Below are 23,959 nucleotides of genomic sequence, written 5' to 3'. Positions count from 1 at the left end.
CCAGCTTTTTGGCATTGCAGATATATCATCATGATCAACAACCTACTCTATATAGACTTTGGCAAATTTAGAATCACACTCCTCAGAGAAAGTGAAATTAACTATTGCCATATCTTAAATTAGGAATTAAAAATAACCTACCGTGATTCATCAATGGAAATTAAAGAAACCATTCTCTCAGTGATAAAAAATCTCTTTCCATTAGAAAAATATGATTTGATTTGTTTGTATTCAGAAAGTATAAGATGGACTCAGACTCTTCAGATATTTTGGAATAATTTTCATTTAAGGTATGTCAAAATTTTAAGTTTAAATAATATTTTATCTCAGACAGAGCATAATACAAACAGTACTGGATAAACCATTACAGGAATGTAAAGAAATATATGCCAGCTAACACCCTTGGAGAAGCATTCCCCGAAGTCCTCACTAAAGTTTCTACTATATTGTAGGAACTACTACTATGTTAATTTTTTGAAAAACAACTTTTCACAACATGTAAGCAAATGAGGGAAAGTGGGACATTCCTACCAAGCAGCCAGACGCTGCCTTCTCTGACTGTACGTATACTCAGGAACGTTTTGGGTGTTCTTCAGCTCATGGCCACGCCTTGCCTTCTCCCCCTTCTGCAGTAAGGCATGCTTCAGTACAGCAGGGCTTTCCACCTATGGCATTGTTGCCATAGTTGTGTGGGGATGTCCTGTACATTTTAGGGTTCTTAGCAGCATCCCCCCACCTCTACCCACTAGAGGCCAGTAGCAACACTCCCTAAAGCTAGCTGTGTCAATCAAAACTGTCTCTAGACATTGCCAAGTGTCCCCTGGGAGGCAAAAAGGCTCACCAGTTGAGAACTACTGTGCTACAGTCGTCAGAATAAACTGCCACCCTAATCTTTACCACACCCATTCCCCCATCACACCAACTCTCATGACATACACAGAGTTCTGCACCCATTGTGATTATCCCAGTTCAACTCACCACACCCATGCAAATGAATTCTGTAAGAGCCAATACTGAAAGGTAGATGTTAGCATGCTCCTTCAGATCTGGCATTTATGATAGAGGTTCTATTATAGAATTCATATTATTTGTACTACCATCTACTAGGCCCTCTCTTTGGTACTCTAGTCTGTCCGGTTGTTATATTGGTATCAAAATATCAAGATATAAAGGGGGAAAAGCTGATAAGTTGAAGGGTTTATAAACTTAAACTTTGCACACAAAACCCCATTGTCTGTAACCTGAACATATTAGGTAATATACTTGTATGCACACAAATAGGTACACACACACATGTATAAGCACACACACACACACACACGACAATCATTACTGTCAAAGCCAAGAAATCAAAACTCTTGTAACTGCCAGAAATGTTTGAACATGAGAAAATTAGTAGCCTGGTTCATATAGAAGAAAAATTATGTAATTTCTTTCCTGGAAAAACATACCTCTATATGGTAACTTACCAAAAGTTGAAAATAAGAGAATACAATACTGGGAAAAGTGTACACCAGCAACTAGGAAGGCTAATCTTTGGACTTAAAATTGCTGGGTGTCTGCTCAACCCCTCCCATGGGGATCCCCAGAAATCTCCATCCTAACTGAGATCCACTTTAGACCTAGAGCTAGAGGAAAGTTATTGCTTCCCATTTCCAACGGCCATGTAGTTTCCTACTGCATAGTGATTGGCAATGGAAATAGATGTTTCCTTCTTTGGAAACGTAAAAGTAACTAGGAGAGGAAAATCAAAACATATGACAAAACAATTCTTAAATTCGGAGAGATCATTCCAAAAGAGCATCATGAATAAGACCCCAACTTCTGGTCTAGCTTCTTTTCCCAGCCCTTCCTGTAATATGAAGCGTGAGCCATCAGTCCTGCAAATGCTCCCTAAATACTCTCTTTGCAAAATCTCTTTGAGAAAATAATTTCATTAAAACAACAGCTACATCACCAAAACATGAATTGGAGTTAAGTCTAAATATATATTTAGGGAAATATATATTCTTAAAATTTTAAAATATATCATATTTAAATGTCTAAAGCAAACCGTCAGTATTTTCAGTTTCAACCATCTGCTTTCAGATTAGTCTTGACTTTATAATTCTAAGAACAAAGGGACATTGTTTCTTTAACATTTTTATAAATAAAAGACTCATTTTAATGATTTTCCCAAAGTAAAGGTGGTTTTGTCAAAAGATACATTGGTGTTACTACACCTATAAACTGAAATCTGTGAGAAATTTAAATGCCCTTTCTCCAGCTTCAAATAATTATTTCCACTAGAAAACGCCTTTTGAAAGAGCAGCAAATCACCCCTGCACAAAAGAATGCAGCGTGTAATGCCTTTAGGCAGCAGAATCCCAGAAGCTTTGCTTTGTAGCATTGGATGGTTTAACAATAGACTTCAACTGCAACGGAAACAGGGAACAGATTTTGCAGACCCAAAAATGTACTTTCAGGTAAGAGCTACAATTATACATGAACACAAGCAGCAACCGAGACAGCAGGAGAGAAAAGCTGCCAAAAGTAGAGAAAATATGTAGGAAAGAATAATGACACCTGAGATAAAGTTGTAGAAGGAAAGCAAACTTAATTGAATTAAAAATGTACACCAAGGTTTGAAATGTAAACATGAGGGTAGAGATGGTTAGAATTCGGCTTTAAACTCACCTTTCTATTCATCTTGCATTTGAAACAAGCCCTGATCTAACTTTGTTAAAATTTTTCAGTATGCGAATGTTATATTTTAAATAATGACTTCAACTAAGATTAAACTAAGATTAAAGATTTGTTTTGGTGATTTTCCTAAAGTAAAGGAAGCTTGGCCCAAAGATGAATTGGTACCACTTCTATAAATAAAAATCTGTGAGAAAATGTTAAATGCCCTTTCTTTAGCTGACCAGGGGTGATCATAAGAATGTCCCTTGCTGATGGGAAAGAACACCAGAGTCCAACAGCTGAGATTTGAAATTCACTCTTTAGTTTGCCTGGAGGTCATGCCTCTCACTGGGCTACCATCAACCAGTGAGGTGGAAGGTGAGGTGTGGACAGGTATATTAGGGCAAACCAGGGTTCTCTGATGACTCAAGGCTCCTTTGTAAAGCAGTTAAATATCCTTTCCCCTGTCTTCTCTCCTCTCTCCAGTGTCAAACCAGCATCTTAGTCACATGGGTCCTCCAGCCTTTCACATATCCCTCGTTATTTTCTATTATAAAAGCATCTCTCTTGATATAATCCTTGTGTTAATCCGATTTTGCTGTCTAACCTAAACTAACGTGGTGCTCATATAATTAACTCTACATGTTCTTAGCTTCCTGGTTAGATGATTCTGAAATTCTAGGGAAAAGCCAAGCACTGATGTGCTCTAAAAATTCTGGTTTTCAATGATTGCTAAAAAGGACAACCCCCATGACTCCCCAAAATGAAGAGACAAAAATGATCATAATATATTAAGTGAAGTGAAATTTAAAAAGGGCATAAAAGTCAGTAAAATTACAATCTTAACTATGTAAAACAGTATACATGAACGGTAATGCATCATACTAGGTGTTTTTACTCTGTTTATTATTTTTTTTTACTATATTCCAAGTTTGCTTAATTGAACATTACTTAATTTAATTGAAGGTTATTTAATATTGTATTGGGAAGAAAGATAAAAATACATATGAAACATATTAACCAAGTTGAGGGTAGGGTAAAGTGAGATAAAAATCAAACAATTGTCTCATAGATTTTTACACGACTACTTTCTCCAAGAAATAATGAGAACTAGACTGTTGACTGACTCCTGGTATATACCCTTGGTACCCTCTCACAGTAGAATTCTTTGCTTGGTTGGAAGTCCTTACTTTTCTGCAAGAGGAGGTGTAGCCCCTACCTTTGTGTACCCGATTTCTTCAAGAAACTCCATCATCCTCATTAATACCATGTGAGTCGCTCAGTGAAGCACCCAGAGATTCTTGTCACCCACTTTGCCCTGACTGATCCTTCAGATGCCCCAAGTTATAGCAATAACTCTTCTACAATTCCAAGTTTGGGAAATCTACCTTTAAGCCTTCTACTTCAGGGTCACTTCACCCCTCATGGTGGTTATCTCTCTGACAAGTTCTCCAGCTAGCACACGTAGCTATATCCTATGTCCTTTGTGGGGACTCTGGATACCCTCCATTCTATGTAGGATCTGAGGAGGTTGGGGACCAACACCACTATGGACACCTCCGTCAGCCATTTTTAATCTACCTCCCTGTGTCTCTTTAGATGTGGAAGCATGCAAATCATGTGGTTTCTTAGAAAAATTTGCATTTTTCAGACAAATAGCCCCAATAGATAGATAGATAGATAGATAGATATGGATAGAGGAATGAGAAGCTAGCCTCTTGCCCTGGGGTTTTGCCTCTGAAAAAACATCTAAGTCTTTCTTTGATCCCTTGATTTGCAATACACCTTCAGGAATTCCAGCCTTCTACTTAAAAGAAGAACTGGTTAACTAGTGCCTTTTTTTAAACTACTCTATTCATCTCTCAATAGGTGTCTATAATCTGTAGAGGAAAGGCTTTTAACTTCCTCTTTGTGGTGGTTCAGTGTTTCCCCATGTGGTAAATTCCTTTGCTCTGTGTTCTTTAATGATGCCACCCTCTCCTTATAGAGCAATAATAAGCCTAATGGCCTTACTTTTATTGCAAAATATCTGCTGGGGATGGGAAAGAATAAAACTAGATTACTTAAATAGAAATTACACTGGAAGTTGTTCCAATACCATTTGCTCACATTTGAATGTCTTTTTACCATTTTAACTTCTTTAGAAAGATAATATCTTCTATATACTCATTTAAAAAAGTAGTCACTAAGAAACCTAAAAGACTTACTGTATCCCCATTTTAGAGAATTAAAAGTGAGGTATAGAGAGGTGACATTATCCTAAATTTCTTAACTAGGAAGTGGTATATCTAACATTCTAACCCAGCCTCATCTGCATTCAGGGCCCTCAGTTCTTTGACTTCATGCATACTAACACCCCATGCCCTATCATGCCTTCAAATTCCTCTATTTCTCCTATATATAAGCTAATCTTCTGGTTGAGAAGAGGGAGAGGAAGGAGGGAGAGTAATTCTGATACCAAGGCTCCTATAATCCACTCCTCTCTTCAGCCACATCTCCCAGAGATACACATGCAAATAATCCCAAGGCATTTGCTCAATACCCTGACATGATTTTTTCCCGGATGACAGTTATATTAACTCATTCTCATAACAGTGTAAATCCATCAACTCTTAAGGAGACCTGTATCTATTTTTCCGTAAAGGCTCTGTGTAATTGTTCAAGCCTTTGGCTTATACAAGGGTTTGATTAAATTAAACATATTAGAAACTAATTACTGAGCACAGGTCAGTGCAGAAATGGTGAAAGTCCTCACTCTTCCATTCTTCCTTCTTCCCCAAATGGACAGAAACAGAAAACAACCAATTGGGGAAAAAAAGAAGATGGAAAAAGTGTGAAAGAAAAATGAAAACAGCAGAATTAGGACATTAACAAAGTTAATTTGAGAGTATTTTATTCAACCCTCCAGTTAAAGACACATTAATATTTAAAGCTAATTTTACATGTCTATTTATAGATATAATCTGTGGCCTAAGGGTAGGTCAATTAGTAAATTTTTGTATAGTCTGGTCAGGGCACAATAAATACATTGTTTTCCAAAAAAGGTCTTTTGTCTCCAAGTTGAAATAATATTTCTAACCAAGTCTGTTGCATATTTTATTCTTATCAGTGCACAAACCATATTCTCAAATTCTCTTCTAAAGGTAATAATGTATGTTTACTAACCAGAGGCCAGGGTTAGATGGGAGAGAGAAAATCTGGATTATGTGGTATAAAGGAGACATAATGCTAGGATTTTCAGATTTCTGTAAGATAAAAGCCTAAACAGACATTCAACCAAATATATTTTTTTTAAACTTCTATGTTCCTCATTCAGCAGAGTAGACAGTTTGATGATTTTGCCTTAAAACGACATTTTAAAAACTTTTACTCTAGTAAAAATGGAAAAATTCTTGCTTTTATTTTGTGCAATTTGAACTACCCCAAATCAATAATTTGAACCTCTTAACCTGTAACATCATAAGAAATGACATTTAACTGATTATTTCTCAAAATAGCACAAGTGAACCCATTTTGTCCAAAGGACTCAATGGTACCTGTGCTGATTCATCTGGGGAATAGTTTGATTGCCACAAAGAGGGAAAGCTCTGACTTTAGAGAAGTTTCCCTCTTAACACTAGTATATTTTTTCCTATCTGGAGCCCATTTATTCACCACTTTGGAACCCATTTCTTTACTGCAAGACCAGAAATAAGTTTTACTTGGTTTTGAGTCTTTGGTCAATGATTGAGTGTTCATACTGATTTTGTTAACTTTCCCTTCACTTGGTCATGTTCTGATATTGCTGTCTAGAAGCGTTCCTTGCTATAATTTGGGTTATATTTGTTGACTTGTGCCATTAGAGGATACAATTTCATATTATCCATTTTCAAGTTCCCAGGGTTTGATTCCATACATATTCTATATAATCATTTTTTTAGGCTATACCGATGATACATTGGAAAATGCAGGATCCTTGTCCTCAGAGAGAAAACAATTTAATAGCAGAATCAAGATAAAAATGTCTGCCTTTGTAGTGGCTGGGGAAAAAAAAAAGGCATAAATCTGATTTAAGCAGGATATCAGATAGGCTACGTAATTTCCTGGGAAGCCAAGGATGGAGACTGTGGAACCATGAACAGTGCCCCAAATCACACTGAAGTCAACTTTTAAAGGGGAGATGCTAGTGTCACCACAGGGACCAAATACTGACTTGTGGCCAGAGCCTTGTGAATGGTATGCTGTATATTATTCTTTCTTGAAGGTCTTCAGCTGCTCCTCTAGATGGATCTGCTGCCACCATCACTCAAATTGTTCCCACATAGAGGCTTCATTTTAATTTTATTATCTTCTGATTCAAAATTCACCATAGATCCATCTGATTGACAAAGCCTAGGCCACGTGTCTAGACCTTAGCTGAAAGCCCAGAAATACCAGTATCTGACTTCCATGGTGGGACTTCTCAAAGAGGGGAATTTCCCCAAACAGTGGAAGAGTGTTCAAAGGTTTTGAGTGGCCAGGAGGAATGACTGATATTCACCAGATAACACTAAAGCAAATTAAATACAATTCCCCATTACATTATGGTAGAATATGAAATGCTGAATTATGTGGTTTAGATTGTGTCCTCTAGCATTTCCGTCAGCAGGAGCAGCAAGACTCTTCAAAATAGTAATATTAGTTGAGCACTTTCTATGTTACAGGTGTTTTTTGTTTTTTGGTTTTTGGTTTTTGGTTTTTTTTTTTTTTGCGGTACGCGGGCCTATCACTGTTGTGGCCTCTCGCGTTGCGGAGCACAGGCTCCAGACGCACAGGCTCAGCGGCCATGGCTCACGGGCCCAGCCGCTCCACGGCATGTGGGATCTTCCCGGACCGGGGCACGAACCCGTGTCCCCTGCATCGGCAGGTGGACTCTCAACCACTGTGCCACCAGGGAAGCCCATTACAGGTGTTCTTTGTGTTATTTTATTTAATGTTTATCATAAGCCTAAGAGATGATACTGTTATAGCCCTTGTGATAGGCTGAATAATAGCTTCCCAAAGGTATCCACATTTTAATTACCAAAACCTGTGACTGTTACCTCACATGTCAAAAGGAACATTGTTGTGATTAAACTAAGGACCTTAAAATGACTCAGGAATGTGCATCAGACACTGAAGGATTCTGTGATTCTATTGTCCTACTCATTAACTGTTTGAGCCAGCTCTTTTGTGACTCAGGGAGGCCTGGGGAATTTCAGCTTTTCTACAGACAAGAGGCAGGGGACATGGAGGGGCCTTTGTACCGTGTGGGGTTGGCGGGTGGGGACTGCATGGCTCTGCTAGGTTTCATCTCCATTAAAATATTGTTGACCACTACAAATTTAGAATAGTGTTTCTCAGTCCTAAATACATATTAAATTTACCTTCTCTGCTTTAAAGAAAAACAGATTTGGTTCTCAAACCAGATGAGTTAAATCAGAATCTCTTTTATTAAAATATAAGCACATGTATTTTTAAAAATATACTTAGGCAATTTTAATGTCAAGCAGAGTTGAGAATCACTGGTTTGGGTAATGCCATTATTATTATGGCTTTGCTGCATGTATACCCTGCGTGCATTCGACCGTCTTTATCAAACAGAGTTGAGGGATTGAATCTGATCTTAGCACGTCATTTGGAAATGATTCTCAGTGATTTGAAGGATGAAAAGGAAGAAAATACGAAGGCCTAGATGACAGCTGCCATCCTAAAAACTATCATCGATTATACTGAGTTTTTAAAATGAACAGTATTCATTTATAGTGAATTCTAATGCTTTCAATATATTCCTAAATATTTGAATTTTTTGCTTCTTTTAATATTAGGTCTTTGACTATGAACTTACCTTTTATCTAAGTCAATTCCAAAGTCACTTATATCATTAGGTCTATTTGTCTATCAAGCTTACTAATCATGCTGTTCAAACCTTTTACATTCTCACTGACTTTTAAAAATCTGCCTGATTTATCAATTGCTAAGGGCAGTATGTTAAATCACCCTCTTTATGATCAGGAATTGTCAATTTGTGTTTCATAACATGTTCGGGCTATGTTATAATGTAAGTACAAATTTACAGTTAGCTTATCATCCTGGTAAGCTGGACCTTTTAGCTTTGTAGTTTGACCCTCTTTATCTTTAGCAATGCTTTTGTACATAGAGTCTATTTGAATAATACTAGCATAGCGATATCAGCTTTCTTTCAGCCATTATTTTCTGGTATCATTTTCTACCCTTTGAGTTTCCACCTGTCTAAGTCTTCATGGTTTATGTTTATACTTATTTAAACCTATTTCCTGGAATAATTTCAATTTAACAATAATTGTATTATAACTGAATCTTATATGGGTTTCCTATTTGTATTATATTTTCTGCTTTTTTCCCCCCCTTTCCCCTCAAATTTCTTGCTTCCTTGGATTATTTTCTCTTTTTTGTGTTTTACTCTTCTGGGCATTCCCTCTTTCACACATCCCATTGTTCCCATGGGAAAGCCATGACAGTCTGATGTGATCATCATAGCCAGTCACAGTTGACTGACCATGACCCAGTATGAGGCCAGTCACAGCAAAGACTGAGAATGTTGTAGATGAATCATATGAACAGCTGCTCTCCAGGGTAAGATTCATGAATTCCCTGGTTACTAAGGCCCACAGTTCCATAGATCCTACCTTCTCTCAGATTTATTCTTTAGCTCCTCTCTAGAATTAAGAAGAAGCTCTTGTAACTGTCAAACAAATTTCATTTTTTATTTAAACTGGCTAGAGTCAATATCTGCTACTTAAAAACAACAGAAACTTAGCACAGTAAACATACTTCTTGATTTTAACTCACTAGTACAATCTGTGTGGGAATTCACCATTAAATTCCAAAGTTAAAGGTACTTGAGATAAAAACGATTTGCTATTGACAGATATCCTCTGTAATGAGTGAATAAACAAGTATAAAGAAGTCTTCTAAGTATAGTAGAAGAAATAAGAAGAGGTGATAAAGACTTTACATCTTTGATTTTCTGAGTTCCTGGGTATTTCCTGAATATTTTTCATTTTTCTCTTATCTGTATTGGTAAGTGCTATGTTAATTTAAATTAGTTTCTTTTTAGGGACAGTTGACATATTTTGGGGGGAATGGGGTAAAAATCAAATACTATTCTATGTTTGTTTATATATCTCTTTTAATCTTTATAGTACCCATTCTGGGGCTATGATTCCTAGTTCACAGTTGAAGACAGTGGGCTCGATGGTATTAAGCAGTTTGCCCAAAGTCATCTTGTTATTAAGTGACTGATTCAGAATTTAAACTCTAGTTCTGATTCTGAAGCTTTTTTCTATGATGCCAGGTTACTTCACCATCATGGAACTGAAAATAATTGCTTCTCAGTGTCAAAGCAAGAGACTTATATAAAGTTAAACTCTCCAGTCTGTTCCTTATCAAAAATCCTTTAAACTAAAATCAGAACTCTTCATACCTTTTCTGAACTTGCTGTGGATTAGAAGTCTCTCCATGTTCTGATTCCCAGTAAAATTTCAATCTTCTGTAACTGTTACATTAGTTATTCCCCAGTTATTCCCCACTCTTAATTGTCTATCCATGTGAGAGAGCTTCCCTTTGGAGCAATACCCTGTGTTGACTAAAAACAGATACACAACATGTGAGTTCAGTTTTATTTGGAGCTTACTGAGGAACATAGCCCAGGAGACAGCCTCTCAGATAGCTCCAAGGAGCTGTTCTGAAAAGGTAGGGAGGGAGGGTCAGTATATATATGATTTTGGTGAAGCGGGCATGGGCAATCAGGCACACATCTTGGCAGAATGTTGCTGCTAGTTGCAAGGAGCAGATGTCTCTGTTAATAATTTTAGTGCTTTTTTTGGTATGAAAAGATGCAAGAATGCCTCATTCCTGATCTCTACCCTGAACTCCTTTCAGGGTGAGTAGAAGGTCAGCAACTGCAGTGGCTTAGTGACTTCAGGCTTGTAGAACCAGATGGTGAGGACATTCTTTCAGTGGCACCGATTCCCTTCTCTATGATCTTTTACTTCCTCCTTCAAGAAAAGAAGTGACTTAGCTGTGAAAGGAAGCAAAATTTTCCACCTCAAAATGTTTCTTTAGCATGCGGATTATTTTGAGCTGAAAATAATCAAGGCCTGAAAACTCAGGAAGAAACTTTGACCTTTCCCCTAACTGCCTAAAAGAATTTAGAGCAAAGGCCTATTCCAGTAATAGAGCTGTTGCCAAAGATAAGCACTAGGTGTGGTGGCAGAAACTCCAGGCAGGGCCTCACTATCACTCTGTGTCCCATTGTCTCTGCATGGGCCCAGCAAACCATTTGTTTTACCAAACATTTGCTTTTCCATCTGCATGCCAGTTGCCTTCCTCCCCTTTGAGGTTCCAAGCCACTACCCCCAATGTCTTGTATTTAGCTGAAGATTGGTATTTAAGGTGAGGGTTTTCCATCATTATGAAGAGTTACTCAGTTTTCTTTAGTCTCTCTCAGGTACATGTTATCAAACTTTTGTGTGATTTTCTCCTGTTTATTTGTCTCATGTCAATTAAATTCTTAGACCATCTAGAAGAACCCAGAAGGGTAAAGGAAAATTTCTTCCTCTCTGACAGCTGTATAAGAAGCTGGAAGAAAAAACTGCCAAGGAAGCTCAACTCCTCTTTTCTGTGGAGTGAGCTGGCCCAGGACCTCCAGATGCGCTCTGCTCCTCTATATCCTACATTTTACATGAGAAGCTGCAGTTATCCAGATGATTTTAGAGCTTGGTAGTGGAAATCCTTCTCTGCCTGCACAACTATGCCGTGCAGTTCACAATCTCTATTAGAAATAATCTGACAACTGCTTGCCACCTGTTGAACTTCTTTGTCTGTATCTCAGTACTTACGAATTCATAAGGGAGAAAGCTGTTCTGTTCATTAGACTCTTCAAAAACCAAAACTACATTTGTTTTTGTACCTCTTGCTGGGGATTGTTTTCCCCCACATGACCCACATTTTGTCATGAAGCTGTACCTTCTCTCAGGTTGGTGCCTTGTACAAAAATACAGGCATTATTATGTCTATTTTCCAAACATATCTGTGAAATAGGTACTACAAATATCTCGACTTATCAGGTCATGGAATAGATTTAAAAGAACTTTAATAGCCTGCGTTGGTTGACACAGTGAGTACATTCTGGAGCCAGTTCATGGACTTTGTTCCACTTGGCTCCAATGCCCATGTCTTAAAGCACTAGGTTATTCTGTATATATATTTTAAAAAGTCTTTGTAGGGGAGGAAAACATTTTTCTTCCATCCTCTTTGGGTCCCTGCTGAATCTGGAAATTAAGCTGACAAAGACAGATTAACAGAAGACAAGCACACACATTTTATTGAATTTTACATAGGAGCCTTCACAAGCGAATGAAGTTAAGAAGTGATCAGAGCAAGAAGCTTTGATATCTTTTAGACAAAGAAACAATAAATTTGTGAAGAACTGATGAGACAAAGAGGTTTGGGCTAGAGGCAGTCCAGCCAGGTAGTCCTTATCTTTCTTTTTTAAATAAATTATTTAGTTAATTAGTTAGTTTTGGCTGTGTTGGGTCTTCGTTGCTGTGCGCGGTTTTCTCTAGGTGCGGCGAGCGGGGGCTACTCTTCTTTGCAGTGCGTGGGCTTCTCATTGAGGTGGCTTCTCTTGTTGCGGAGCATGGACTGTAGGCATGCAGGCTTCAGTAGTTGTGGCACACGGGCTCAGTAGTTGTGGCTCGCAGGCTTTAGAGCGCAGGCTCAGTAGATGTGGTGCACGGGCTTAGTTGCTTTGTGGCATGTGGGATCTTCCCGGACCAGGGCTCGAACCCGTGTCCCCTGCAAGTCCTTATCTTTCTTACCTTTCTTACCTTTCTAGTTAAGGAAGCTAAGAATTTGTTTAACAAGGCTTGTTTGCAGATTCCTCTGGTGTCATCTCTGGGCTAATAAGAGTCTGTCTCCAGTAAAAGGAAAATGTATTTTCTGCCTAGGGTGAGCTTTTTCTGTGTTTACTCCTTCTTAATTGCCTTCAACTCAAAATAATTATGTCAAAGAGGCATATTTTGGGGTGACATATTCTGGCTTCCTTTATTTGCAAGTATTTCCTCCTATGTAAGGTTTTTCTTTACACAACCTGGATAACTGTACATGCAACCCTCTCTAGTACCACTGAGAGGGGGGCTAATGAGGTGGGGTAGAGTGCAGGGGCCAGGAAATAAATTAATACATGATAAATTATGAATGTGATTAACATATTTAACTTCAGTATATGAAAATATATTCCTCAGAGTTTTTGGTATCATCTGACACAATCTATAATAGGTTATAGCTACCTATAAAACACTGAGTTTAGTGAGCTTCTTATTGCTGAAACAACACATTGAGTTCCATGGTTTATTAACTGTAGAGTTTCCTCAGCAAGTGGAGCAGGTCCTATAGCTGCTATAGAGATACTGGATATACTATGAAAAGGATTAAGCTGAAAAATATGTAGTTGATATTAATTAGTTACTAAATATATTTATTTTAAAGAAGCATACACTTGAAGGTTTATGAGTTTACTAGGGACTTAGTACATATATAAGACATGTATCATGAACTTTAAAAGTAAAGGTTTTGTCCTTGCATTGTAGAATTGTGTTGTATGGCTATCTCAGCCTTTCTTATGGTGATAGCCCTATAAATCAAATGAAATTAGAGAACTCAACTACATTTGCTCAGTATAATTAGAATATTATTTGCTTAGTATAATTATTTGAAGTATTAAAAACTATTTTTCTACTTTTTATAACATATTCTGAAAACGAGAGGATACACATTTATGATTCACAATATTCAAGATGTCTGATTCCTAAAGTAACAGAAAAAATTCAGATCTCTCAAAATTTCAAATGAGAAAAATCAAATAATCTTGCCTTTATGTATGTGATTCACTTATTCTTAGTGCTTAAAATTGTTTTCTCAAATATTCCATCATCTTCCCAAATTAACTTTTCTTATTCCGCTCTCAGCATTTTATAACATGTTCCTGAAGATAGGATGGAATAAACTACCTTATGAGAGTTTACTTAGATACTTCTACATTTAACACTTTGCACTGATGATACAAGTTTTAGTTAAAGTACATACTATTGAAAGTGTGTTCAGCAATAAGCAAGCACTGATTTCATGTGTTAACTGAAACTGACTTCCAGTATTCTAGTTTGGACAATTAATGTGTTGGTAGAATCACTAAGTAAGAGACTACTGGAACAGGCACAGATTTAAGAGGAAACAAACAACAAAAAGATGAATCCCTATTTAGTAGACAAGGTACATAACAGGCAAATGGATAGGTTAGTGGCGAGGTGAGGGCAGGTGATAGGACTGAAGGGTTATTAATATACTGGTGATCCTGGGTATCAATGAAATCATCAGAATGGTTGAGATTACCTAAGAATACAATATCAAGAAGTGTAGGGAAGGGGGAGTAAGCATGAGTAATACCAACCCTTAAAAGATGAAGAGCCCATGAAGGAGAACAGGTTACTTGGTCCAAGAGTGAAAATCAAAATATGGTAACCAGTGGAGAGTTTTAAGGAATGAGTGCAAAACTACAAAAAAGATAAAATAAGTTAAAGGCTAAAAATTAGGTACTGGATTTAGCCATTAGGTCACTTGGACCTTAACAAGAGTAAATTAAATAGAGGACTGTTATAAAAACCTGACTGCACTGGCTTGACAGGTAAATGGGAGATATGAATGTTGTCCATAGATTACTCTTCTGAAATGTGGATATAAAGAAAGAAACAAAAGAATCAAAGTATGGTGGTAGAAAAATTAAGCAAATTGAAAGAAAGGTGTAAATAGAAGGAAAATGAAGAAAGAGGAAAAAATACATCACTGATTAGCAGTGTTCTAGGTGGAGATAAGAGGCCATGAGATCACAGTCATGCTTGTAAGAAAAGTCCTGTATAGGAGGAGGGATTAACCCATCTGTTAGATTGGACAAAACAATATAAAGAGAGTGTATTTGATTGCTAAGGGTGCCATAACAAAGTGCTACATACTAGGTGGCGTAAACAATAGAAATTTATTTCCTCACAATTCTGAAAACTAGAAATCTGAGATCAAGGTGTAGACAGGGTCAGTTTCTTCTGAGGCCTCTGTCCTTGGCTTATAGATGACTTCTTCCTATGTCCTCACGTGGTCTTCCCTCTGTACACATTTGTGTCCAAATTTCTTGTCCTTGTAAGGATACTAGTAATGACCTTATTTTAACTAAATTACTTCCTAAGACCCTATCTCCAAATACGGTCACATTCTATGGTACTATGGGTTAGGAATTCAACATGTGAATTTTTGGGGGGACACAATTCAGCCCATAACAGATGGGTGCATAATCTAATAATTAAAGGAGAAAAAAAGTCCTATTGAATGTCTAGCCAAGCTTTTAACACACATTTTATTAAGCATGTTTCTAAAGTGCAGGTTTGGTAATAAGAATCATATAAGCAGAACAGTGGAAAGTGGCTTGTATTAGTCAGTTTGGGTGCTTTAACAAAATACCATAGACTGATATTTATTTCTCACAGTTCCGGAGGCTGGAAGTCTAAGACCAAGTTGCCAGCATGGTCAGCATGGGTTCTGGTAAGACTCCTCTTCCTGATTTACATCTTCTTGTTGTATCCTTATTTGGCAGAGAGAGAGAGAGAGAGATAGATTACCTCTCTCTTTCTCTTTGATTAAGGACACTAATTCCATTCATGAGGGCTCCACCCTCATGACCTAATTCCCTTCCAAAGGCCTCACCTCCATGTATCATTACCCTGAAAGTTAGGACTTCAGTATATGAATTTGGTGGTTGGGGGGACACAAGTATTCAGTCCAGAGTATAGATTCTACAGCAGGAGAATATTTAAAATGAAGTGTCAGCATTTACAGGACTGCTGAAATCTCTGTTTGTCTATTTTCAGCTATATTTTCAAATCTACTTTCTGACATTGGGAATGATTGTCATTGAGGTAGTGCGTTATGGAACATGGTGTTGAGTCATTGACAAATTGCCTTTTGGTTGTAAGGTGAAATGCTGAAATATTCTGTTACATCTGAAGAACTGTCTCTTCCACTTATATCATCTTAGAAGAGAAAAAACTAACAACTGTCTCTTCCACTTATATCATCTTAAATTAAAAACAAAAAACTAACAGTTGCAAAGAAGACTATATATTTGGTTTTCTATATGTCTCTAGGGATTGGAAAATTTAATATAACTAGAAGGCAGAGAATTTTTAAGGACTGGTAGTACACAGTTTTGTGAAAGAATAAATCTATGCACACCGTTGTGGAGGGTAGTGTTTCAGAAAAAAGATTGAATTGGTCAAATAAATAAATTTTAAAGTATTTGCTTTTTTCTACTTACATTTACATGAAATGTTTCAAATGAAATGTTTCTTTGCTGTCATAGATCTCTTCCAAAATTATGTAAATTTGGTTCTAAAATTCATTTTATTTAAGTTATTTAAACCACTAACTTAGCTCTGCTAAGAAATTCCTAGAAGAGATCATGGACACTGTCAATATTGGGGGAAGAAAATAAGCAATATAAAATTTCTAGTAACCAAAGCATATTTCAAAGCATTTGGAATAGTTAAAAGCTACTAAACTCTTTTTTATCTTTTTAAATCAGCTATATATTTCTTAAATCCTCTAAAACTTTCACTCCATGAAGACAGAGCTTTTATCTATTTAGTTTACTGCTAATTCTCATTGCTAGAACAGTTCTTGGCATCCAATAATCACTCAATAAATATTAGTTAAATGAATGTTCTCAAAAAAAATGGAGCTACTGGGCAATGACTTAAAATATATATATTTTTAGTACTGACTTGGAATTATTATCAATGCCATCATTAATTTAGCCAGAAAACAATCATGTCTTTGTGCTGGGATATAGGAGAGTTTCTTCCTATATTTAGTGGTACCAGGTTGCACTTTTTTATCTTTAATAACTGAGATTTTTGTCTATTTGTTTTATCCCTTTCTAGATTGTTAGATATCATTTCTTGATGTTCTTAGGGCATCTTCCTGGCAATGTCAGTAATGATCTTTGCTACCTTATAAAATCATTTCTTGTGGAAGCCTTAACAGCAGGAACTGTGCCTTTCCTCTCCTATTTCTAGTGAGAATCCCAATACCTGGATTATAGTAGGCAATTCATAAGCATACTTGAATGAATTCACAAGAAGTGTATCTTTGGAGAACAAAGACGACCAGATTCAGTCTTCCATGGTTTCATTTAAGGAAATTATTTGATATTTTCTCTTTGTTTTGTTTTATATCTTTTTCCAAACTGTGTCTTTTCCTTACAAATTTGTAGATTTTATGCATCTGAAAGAATGATATAGCCCTTGCTTTGACCAAATGCATTTTATGGAAAGAGTAGTAACTAGGCATACAACCACTGAGAAAAGCTTCTCTTCTCAGCCCATAAAAGGGCTTATTTATTTATCGACAAGTGTTTTAATTTGATACAACTTTCTGTTTCACAAAAATAAAAATCCATGCATGAAATTATAGTGATAAGCTAGGTAATTTTAAAACATCAACCCATTGTAACATATTTTAAACATTGGCTAATGCTACCTAATTCAGTCACGGTGCAGTTATCTCCCTCTTCATAGGCTTATTCCAGAAAATTTATACTTAAGAGAACACATACATATACAATGATCAGGATAACACTAAGGTAACTATGGCTCAATGAAAAAGAAATTCTTAATAAATTGTAACTAAATTATTAGAATCAGATAGGTAGCCATTTTTTTCTGAGAAATCCAAAAACTTAAATTTCTATGCAAAGTGTACAATATCAAATCCAAACTTTAAAAAAATTTTAATCAATTTTAGTGTTTGATTCATTTATTTTAAAAAGGATTTGCTATTTTAAAAAGTTAATTAAATTGCCTTCATAATGAATTTAAAAAGCTATGAACTTGGTTCTTATTTCTTACATTTCACCAGGGTCACTCTGCCTGGTTTTCCAGAAGGCAAGTGATTTCATTGTTTGTTTAGCAGAATATAATTCTAATTTAAACAGTTTAGAAGTATCTATTCCAAATTGAACTAATTAATAACTTATGAGGGAAAAGTACTTCTATGTAGCTATATGTTGTACCCTGAACTATACACAGTAATAACTGAAACAGTTAAGTAGCACATACAATCTATATGAATTGTTTCTTTTAGTTCCAAATCAGGGCAATTTCACCGAGCTAGTTAGACACAATCCCCAAAACAAACTATTCTAATCATACTGGGAGAATCCCACTGAAGCCAAGGAAAAAATTAAACCATCTTGCTCTTGCAAAGGGAGCTCCAGAGACCTCAGTAGCAGAACTTTTGGAACTTCCAGCTAGAACTCTTGACATTTGACAGCTCCCAAGTCTCCACCTCTCCTACCTCTCAGATGAAATTTTTGAGCATAGGCACACACATGTGTATGTGCAAAAGGGGGAGGGAGGGAGTGACAGAGAGAGAGAGAGAGAGAGAGAGAGAGAGGGAGGGAGATTTGAATGGTCTGAATTATTCCTATGTTCATATCTCAGCTGGTCAACTCTTGTCTTGGGCAGGATCACAGAATGAAAACGTAGTGGCCTGGTAATAACAGCTAACTTTTGTCAACTACTTACTGTGTACTGGGTACTATTCTAAGCACTTTATGTGTATTATCTCAGGTAAGCCTCTCAATAACCCTAGAATTGCTTTACTATTACACCATTTTACATATAAAGAAACTGAAAAACACATACAGTAAGAAAATTGCCCAAAGTTACACAGTTTTTAAGTGATAGAGCTTTATTCTCACAAAGACTATCTGATTCCAGGGATCATATATGAGTTACCACACTCTACTGAGTATAATTTGGGGGCACAATTTGCATAAGAAGTGAGCTAAGCATATGCCACAATAAGTGTCGATTAAAATGTCCTTTATCACTCAGGAAACTGAGAATCAAAACCTCAGATTCATGTACTTCATGTTAATCTGTAATGACCTTAGCAATTTCTAATAATTGTGCGTTTCAGCTGGTGCTGGGTTAATATCCTCATTTTACAAATGAAGCAACTGAGTCTCAGAATGATCATTTCATCAAAAATGGCCACAAGATTAATACAGAGCAGATCTTAGAGTAGGACACTCAGGACCCCTCTGGAGAGCTGTCTTTCTGGTTCATCCCACTAGTGGGTCAACATGACATATCCCTATACTGGGAACCACTCAAGCACTTGACCTGAGCTTTCTTTGCAAATGACAGTAGATTTATTTATTTTCTTTTGTTACGTGCTTCTGTAGTTTATTTATAAAATTAGGAAAAAATCTTAAATATATGAACGAATAAGCACTTGACACATTAACAATTAAACAGAAAACTTTCATTTCTGAGGTTGCTTGATATAGATTTATATATATTCAATCAGAAGGCTTCTGTCTGAAAAACACAAAGAAAGTTTTATTTTTAGACAAGGATATGAAGAAATAAATGTCATAATGCTACCGTAGGTCTCATCTACTCATTTCTCCAAGCTGAAATATTAGTTTCCTGTCAGATATAGACCATATTCACCAGGTCAGTCTGTAAATAGTGAAAATGAAACCCATACCTTATTGTGGGCATTGGAAAGATTGCATAATTGTAGCCACAGGTGAATGACCGTAAGGTGAGGGAGAAAGTATAGGGTGAAAGAAAGGGGAAAGAAATTCATAGTAGTACATAGTGTTTATCTCAGAGATTAGAACCCTGATGTGTTACCGTTTTCTAACTGAGCCCTAAAGGAGAAAGGTCCATAGGAAGGACATGCAGGAATTCCTTTCACTAAATAACAGTCAAATTGTGGGTCACAAGTGGCACTACTTTTATGTCTTTGTGACTAAGGATAAATTTAAAAGAGGTTGATGAACGAATATTCTCCCCATCTATACTGGACCTAGCTTATCTTTGAAGAATCTTAGGTTCTAAGAGAACATACACATGATGGGTTAAAGAAGCTACATATCAATAGCAGCTGGGGCCATCATTGAGGTGGTAAAAGTGGTAGCAGGAGATGGTTACCAAGAAAACAAAGTGTGAAGACTGATGTAGACACCTGAGACTGCCATGTAGGCATTCCCAGTATCACTGCGTGCCTGAAGTCCTGGCTTAACAGATGAGATCACGAGGCTCTTACACATCAATTTTATATACAGTCATTTTCACTTTACAGATTTTCCTCTTGTTTTCTCTTAAGCCACTCCAGAATTTTTACATTCAGTATTAAGTAATTTATCTCATTCATTCATAGGAAATGTCACGTTACCTCACTGATAAAGATTAACATTCAGAAATTTTACAGCTTTAAGGGCCTGGTATATAGCATACATCATGGGGGACAATTATGGCAAAAGCTACCCAAATACGGTCTCTGAGTTATAGTCCAAGGAACAATTATCCAGGCAATTTCCATTCTTACTTATCAAACACTGTATGGCCCTAAAATTATGTGATTAAATCTATGAAAATGAAACATTACTTCTGAAACTGAAATGTTGACAGTTATCTTTCTTATTGCAATCTTTGCAGTTTCAGATTAACTGTACAGTTAATAATATCTTTGTGTTGAAGAAAGGATTCTTGGAGAAGGGATCTTGTGAAGGTTACATGTATTATTTTTTAATGCTTCTCAGCCCTTCAGAGCTCTCCTGGCAACCACTGTAATATAAAATATGGATTTCACAAACAAGCAGAAGCTCAAACTCATTAATTTTTGTTTTCTTTTTGTATTAGTTCTGCCAAGTCCTTGGTGCCTGCAATAGGGGAAAAGAAAAAAAAATATATATATATATATATATATTTTTTTCTTATGAAAGCTATCAGTTCAGTGCATCTACTTGGAGACCATTGTTACTCCATGCAAAGTTTCCTCATGGGATGAAAGGTGAAACTAATGTCAGATCATAATTTTAAATCATTGTAAATAGGTTGATGGTGCTGAGGAATGAAAGAGTAAAAGGTTAGAGAAGGTTAAATGCTAAAGAATTTTGTTCCTTAACCTCTTGCTAAAAAATTGAATACATCTCTCCTTTTTTCATTATTTTTTTGCCTCATTAAGAGTTCATTCATTCATTCATTCTACAAACATCAGTTAAATATCTTCTACATGCTAACTCTACCCCTGATGCTACAAAAGCAAAGAAGACAAGCACTTAACTACAAGGAACTCAGAATTAGTATTGTAGGCAGGTAGGCATAAATAACAAAAGTATGATGTGATTATTTTTAGGACAGATGGAAAAAGTACTACCCCAACTCAAAAGAGCCATAAAGTAGGCTTTGGAAGTGGAGGCAGATTTTACTCTATGGTAACAAAGGAGCCATAAAAGTTTCTCTTTGCTCATGTCCAACACCATCTTCATCCAAAGACACTTAAGTGTCTAATAGCATAGACACTCAAAGTTAGTATAAGGGAGTTGTTAAAAATAGAGTTTAGAACAAACTAAAAACAGTCTTCAGAAATATTTCCTTAAGTGTTTCAAGAAGGTCATATTTGAGATTATCATCGTGATAGAAATTCAACATAATTCCCATGCCTCATATTATGATCCTTCAGTTAGATAAAGAGCTATGGGTGTGGTCATTGACATTCATAATTTTTAAAGAGGCATTCATTTAATAAACATTTAGGGAGTGCCAAGTACCATGCTAAATGTTGAAGATATCATTTTGGAAATTAGCATGACAGGAGCTTCATGATTTGTCATTACAGAGGGAAAATGAATCCCTCCTAGATAATTGAATTTAAAGCATAGAAAACTCATCTATGATTTTTGTCATGCAGATAACAGTTCCTAAAGATCAAATTGAATTCTCCTCTATTTTCTATCCACTGTGCCTATGTAATATTTCTCCCCAAACCTCATGATTATGGAAATAGGATATTTAAGACTTTAGGTCTTTATAGACTCCTGAACTAAATGGGCCTTAACTTGGCCAAATTGCCTTTTATTTTTTTTCAAGTGAATATTATTCATCGTACTGTACTCAGTAGCACAAAAATATAAACCTACCTGAAGATAGAAGAAGTAACTCTCATTGTTGAGTGCTTTCTTTTTGCTTAAAGCAAAGCCAACACGGTGATCATAAACATATAAGCCTGAATCAAGAGACTGTAAATAAGGCTGATATAGTTCCCATATATATGTAAAGTTGCCTTGAGGGGTGATGGGGCCAGAGCACACCCCTGTGAGTTCAGTTGCTGCAGTTTTTCCCTAAGAGATTTGAAGTTCTCACTGTCGCTCATTCTGGACAAATAAGATCCTAAGTTGAATGACTTTTTTGAAAGGTCGGAGGGAAACTTGCCCTCTGGCCGTGGGTAGAAACAAGAGATGGAGAACATAGAGGAAGACTTCTAGATTCTGAATGGTTCCAGATGTCAAGAAAAGGATGGTATGATCTTCCCTAAACTACACAGAGTTGATATAAACCAAAGAAACTGGTCCAGCAAGAGACCCCAGGACAGGTCTCACCTTGGCAGTAGTTTTAGGTATTTAGGTACTTAGTGTAGTCCCTTTTCATTATTTATTCATGTTTAGCCTTATAAAAGTCAACTCTGGTTTCAGTTTGGCTGTGAGAGTTGGAGATGAGAAAATTCCCATATACTGAGTTTCTATCCTAGACACCAGATGGAGGCAGCATGGCAGTCATGGTTGAAAAGAGTGGAGAGGCCATCTCATCAGCCTCATTAGAGGCTGAGGTTAGGTCATTGTGGCAAGTTTTGGAGAATGGAGTGAAGTGATGTGAGGGAACTTCATCCTGAACACAACTGAGGCCCTAGGAATACTTGTTAAAATGGTTAGAAGGTACCTTGGGATTGGGCTATCTTAAATTTAGCCCATTTGACTCATCCATTATAATTCTGAAGTAAAAATTAAATGCTGTAACAGTTTGTAGTCTCAGGTTAAAAACCTGGGATAAATGATTCCTCAGATAATTTCTTTACTTGGTAAATTTTTGCACAGCACAACTGTAGAAGGTGTCTTTAAATCATAGTTTGTTCAAATGGTGCCCTCTGGAATTGTACAGAGTGCTCTCTACATAGATCTATTCAATGACCTTGTCAAGTAGCAATATTTGGTTTCCAGCTTTATGTGCATCAATTCTTTATATGCAGGAGTTAATTTAATGCACAATATATCTTACTTTTAATGTTTTTGGGAACCATCTGAATCTTGTTGCTTAGATTTCCCATTCTACTATTGACTGTCTTCACAGCCATATAGAGCTGTTACAAACACAAATCACTTATTTTAAACAGCATCACTGGCATATGCAATTCAAATTGTCTACATTTTTCAGTGTTTTTTATTTCATGGGAAATTTGATTTCTATATCTGTTTTCCATCTTTCATCATCTTCTGATAGTGCAGAAATGCCTAAAGGGCTTGCTGATTATAAAGAAAATAGTTAAGCCATGTACATTTCACAGTTTTGCAGAAGGGCTAATAAACATTTTATCAGGTCTGAAAATTTGTCACCGGAAGTGTGGGAATTGTATTGGGGAACCTACCTTCATTCAAATTTGAAATATGCTATTATACTTAAAATTAAATGTTCCTTTTTCTTGTTTGTTACTATTGAATGTAGTTGGTTTTATTGTATGATTGAAATTTTCTTTGGAAATGTGGTTTCATATTTGCATGGGAGATAGGAATTTGTTCTGCTGGGGCTTTATATCAACTTGCTTTGGTTCTAAGTGGCTTGTGATTATTTGTATGTGTGTGACTCTTATGCCCATCTTTTTAGGTTAATTATATTTTCTGTCTTCTGAATTTGGTAGAGAAAGCTGGTGATTAAGAATTCAATTTTGGGGCTTCCCTGGTGGCGCAGTGGTTGAGAGTCCGCCTGCCGACGATGCCGCGGAGCGGCTGGGCCCGTGAGCCATCGCCACTGAGCCTGCGCGTCCGGAGCCTGTGCTCTGCAACGGGAGAGGCCACAACAGTGAGAGGCCCGCGAACCGCAAAAAAAAAAAAAAAAAAATTCAATTTTGGATTTTCTTTTGCCAAAGCTTCCTTCCATTTAAACCTATGGAATTTTTTGACATTCCCCCCCCCTTATCCCCCTTCCCAACTCTTTTGTGTTTCCCTGGATTTTCTTAGCATGTTTAAGCCAGTAACTATACATGTTTATGATATAAACATTCTACCCAAGCTGTTTAAATGGAAGCTGGCTGCTGTTTGCATCTTTTGCCTTGTCAGGGTAGCATCCAGATGATTGCTCTCTTG

The sequence above is a fragment of the Phocoena sinus genome, chromosome 5 (genome assembly GCF_008692025.1).
Source record: "Phocoena sinus isolate mPhoSin1 chromosome 5, mPhoSin1.pri, whole genome shotgun sequence".
NCBI classification, from domain to species: Eukaryota; Metazoa; Chordata; class Mammalia; order Artiodactyla; family Phocoenidae; genus Phocoena; species Phocoena sinus.
The sequence above is the reverse complement of the archived record's forward strand: the minus strand, read 5'-3'. Positions refer to the sequence as shown.